General features: G+C 48.9%; 1 pseudogene; it reads right to left on the reverse strand.

Annotated features, from left to right (window-relative positions):
* Nucleotides 1-542: 542 nt before the first annotated feature.
* LOC148090460 (ubiquitin-conjugating enzyme E2 D2-like) lies at nucleotides 543-3,211 on the reverse strand (annotated as a pseudogene).
* Between the last annotated feature and the right edge of the window lie 954 nt (nucleotides 3,212-4,165).

A 4,165-nucleotide genomic window follows, 5' to 3' on the forward strand; every position in this document is an offset into this window, starting at 1 on the left:
ACTGGTTTTTGTGACTTTTGAGTCAAATCATAAACTCATCTTCCTAGGGGAGGGGGTTATAATTTTCTTTTATAACTAACAACTTGACCCAATTAATGTGTCTCTGAATGAACTGGAGGATCCAATTAATCATGCAAAGCCCAAAGATCAGGACCATTAGAATCATTAGGAGGGTCCTATAAGGATGACCCACTTCCCTATTCCTCCCCAGATTAGCCAGACTCCTAGGCTGAGGGGGCTCCCTGTTAACAGTGTGGGGAGCACTCCCTTTCTCAGAAATGGGCATGCACAATATTTAACCTTTGTACAGAGTATTAGTAGGGTCAAGAGTCCGGCACCTGCGAGAGTCTTACCTTTAAAGAATCCGAAGAAGCCTGGACTGTCCATCCTGTCTTCTCCACCTTTAGCCGCGAATGATGTAGTCAAGTCAGGATGCCGTTGACTTTAACAGCCGTAGGTGTGGTGAGGACAGTGTAGGGTCCCTTCCAGGCAGGTGTCAGTCCCTGGGTGGTGAACTTCTTTACCCACACGGAGTCACCAGGCTAGAAAGGGTGTACAGGCTCCGACGAGGGAATGGGTGCGGCGTCACGGATAAGCTCATGCACAGCCTGTTGGACAGACTGCAGGGCCTGTAAGGACTTGAGCAGGGAATGGTTATGGATTTTGGCCTTCATCTCCTCCCGGAGCTTGGGGAGGAGTAGAGGCGGCCCACCATACATGATTTCATAGGGGGAGAACCCTTTCCGATAAGGGGTGCACCTAGCCCTCAGAAGAGCGAAGGGCAGTAATGTAGTCCAGTTTTCACAGGTTTCTAAGACAAATTTAGTTAGGGTTTCTTTTCGAGTTCTATTCATGTGCTCTACCTGTCCCGAGCTTTGGGGTCGGTAAGCACAATGAAGTTTCCAATTAATATTTAGAGCCTTTGCTACGTCCTGAGATATTCTGGCTACAAAAGCGGGGCCATTGTCCGACCCTTTAGTCACTGGCAGTTCAAACTGGGGGATTATTTCCTGGAGCAATTTTTTACTACTACGGAAGCCGTTTCTGCCCTAGTGGGATATGCTTCTACCCATCCTGAGAAGGTATCTACACAGACTAATAAGTACCTGTAGCCTGAGCCTGGGGGTTTCACTTCTGTGTAGTCTATTTCCCAATGTTCCCCGGGTGCAGCCCCCTTGCTTCTGATTCCCTCTGGGGTCTTTCTCCCTTGCCTTTCATTCACTTGGGCACAGGTGCTGCACCTATTGACCGTGCTGTCTACTATGTTGCCTAGATTTGGAACATAGCACTTGCCTCTAATCAACTCAGTAAGTTTCGCACTTTCTAGGTGGGTGCCCTGGTGCAGGCGAGTTACCAAAGTCTGGCCTAGGATTTCTGGTACTAACAGCCTCCCGTCTAGTAAGATCCACCACCTGTTTTCCTCTTGAGTGGCCTGTTTCTGTTCGGCCCACTTCTTTTCTAATTCAGTGTAAGTGGGGGACAAAGGCAAATCTGAGTCAGGCACAGTCACTAGAATTTTAAGTGGCGCCACTGGTTTTAGGGCCGCTTCCCGGGCTGCTTGGTCCACCACCTGGTTTCCCCTTGCCTCTACTGAGTTTCCCTTTTGATGTCCTTTACAGTGTACTATTGCCACCGCCTTAGTCAACCAGATAGCCTCCAGCAAAATTAAGATTTCTTTTCCCAAGCTTGTAAGTCCAGGTGGGGCCTTGGGTCATAAATCCAGATTACTATGAGCCTAGATCATTGTGATCAAAAATTCCCAACTGGGCAGGTCATGGTGGATTATCATACCCCAGGTTTACAACTTTTTTAATAAAAGGTTTGTTTGCCTTAAGCAAGACCTGTCCATTGTTCTTGTGCATCTAGCTTAACACACCTTTGAAATATGGGTTCCCACCATCAAGAGAGCCCATAATCTTGGTAACTATCCTATAATCCACTCCCCGCCTTGCTTTCTCCCACCTTCAGGTAATCTTCCTTATGTTCCCTCATTAATTTAAAATGTATAAAAGAAGCTGCCGACTGTCATCCTGAGACTTTCTTTCAGTCTGTTGAGATCCTGCTTCCAGACGTATTTGGTTTGGTCCAAATAAGTTTCTATGAAAATTCTCTACAGGTCAAATGTTCTTATGTCAGCGTAGGGATGTCCTGAAAAGGGAGTACAACCCAGAGTGTGGGAGAGGCAGAGTGGCAAAAAGGGTGGGGTTTGAAGATGCTGGAGGTGGTGAAATCTGGGAACAAAACACATCATTTTATTTTGTAACAATGCCTAATCCACTCAATTATTGTCCAATTAAATTTACAGTGGAAAGTAGATGATACGGGTTAATATAAAACTTGGTGATTAAGAAAACAAAACACCTAAATAAAATAGATGCCTAATTAGTTTTGTAAACCTCACCCAGTTTTTCCTCAGCATTGCCAGTTCTAAGGGACTCATTAAAAATTGTTCCACTGATTGGCAGAACTGCTCTCCTCATCCTAAAGAGGATTTCCCAATCCTAAATCAGTACAGAAAGTTTTTGGTAAAATGGAGATTAATACCAGTCGATCTCACACTCAACCATGACCCCCAACCCTGCCCCACCGAAATGCCTGCCCGCCCTACTCCCCCGCCTCCCTTCACCGCCTCCACACACACCCTGATGCAGAAGGTGTACATCTGTACCCAGAAAGATGGGGAAATGTCTCTTCACAGATAGAAGTCAAAGTACAACTAATTGAAGTAGCTGTTTTATTAAGGTGATGGTACTATCATTTATTTTTAAATTACATGGTGTACTTCGTCCATGCTGGAGCCATAACACCATACTTTGGCCTATCACTCATGTACAGCTTCCACATTTAGGGAACTAGGATATCTTGTGGTCTGGGATCACATAACATGGCGCTGATCGACAGTAATATTTTGGAGACTGTGTGCGGGGCGACCCATGGAAATTAAAGATGGCCAGACCGACACACCTATTATGATTTAAGCTGGGATGGTAAATTCGGGTTCTGAACAGGACCTTGGGTGGTTTGAAGGGGTACTCCCTCGGGAATCGGATAGTGAGGAAGAAGATTCCTCCCTGGTAGGGGCTGTCCTTGGGCCCTATTATATATCCCTGCCTGAGGAACATGTCGCCTTCCACTGGCCCTGCGGAGCACAGTTTTGGGGGGGGTCTCGAGAAAGGTCGAGGAGCACCTTCCAGAGGCATTTTACAGCCATAGACAGTGCCATGAGTCCCCGATCCTCTTCGTGAAGCTTCCTGATAGGTGGAAGGTAGGGGAAAATCATGGTTGGGGGGATCAGCTACCCATTAGGTCTGCGGATAAGCAGGTAAAGACCGGCTCTGGGGTCGAGGGGGTGATGGGGGACAGGGATGTTGGTGGAGAGGAGGGTTGAGGAAGGAGGGAGGAGAACCCACAGGGACTGATGGGCTGCTGCTCACCTGTGTCTTGCACAGCTGCTGGCTCCACCACCTCCGGGCTCTCCTGATCTGGATTCTGCTGCTCAGAGGCCGCGCGCTGCCCCTACACACCACCACCAAGGACAGGGCCGCTCCTGCTCAGGGTCGCCTGGTCCTGCCGCTGGTCGCTGAATGCCCATTGGGTTGCCTGGCAACAGTAAGGGATGACTCTGTGAGGTCACAGGGGCCAGGCTGATGATGACACCCAGTGAGTGTGGGGAAGCTGAGGCAGGGTCCAGAGGTGGTCAGAAAGGAGGGGCCAGGAGAGCAGGACCCATCCAGGAGGGGAGGGGAGGGCGGAACAGACCATGCAGGGAATGGAGGGGTGTGGAGAACGAGGGGTCTGGAAGGGGGTAAATGGCGTGGGCGTGGGGGTGGGGGTGGGGGGATAGGGGTTAGGAGGCAAACCAGGCTGCCTGGATGACCCAGTACATGTGCTGTGGCCTGGCAACTTGGGCCACAGACACTACCCACCTCTGAGACTTACCCGAATATATAAGAGCAGTTCAATGAATTCCCTCCACCCCTCCTCACTCAGATTCACCTGCCATTAACATTTTACCCCTTTGACTAAATGTTAATTTCTCCACCTGTCCTTCTTGCTCCTGTGCATGCTTTCTCCTCTCTCTGTGGATATGTATACACTTGAGAGTAAGCTGCATACATCATGGCCCTTTACTCCCAGATACTTCCGTGTAAGACAGACATTCTCT

The sequence above is a fragment of the Miniopterus natalensis genome, chromosome X (genome assembly GCF_054644295.1).
Source record: "Miniopterus natalensis isolate mMinNat1 chromosome X, mMinNat1.hap1, whole genome shotgun sequence".
NCBI lineage: Eukaryota > Metazoa > Chordata > Mammalia > Chiroptera > Miniopteridae > Miniopterus > Miniopterus natalensis.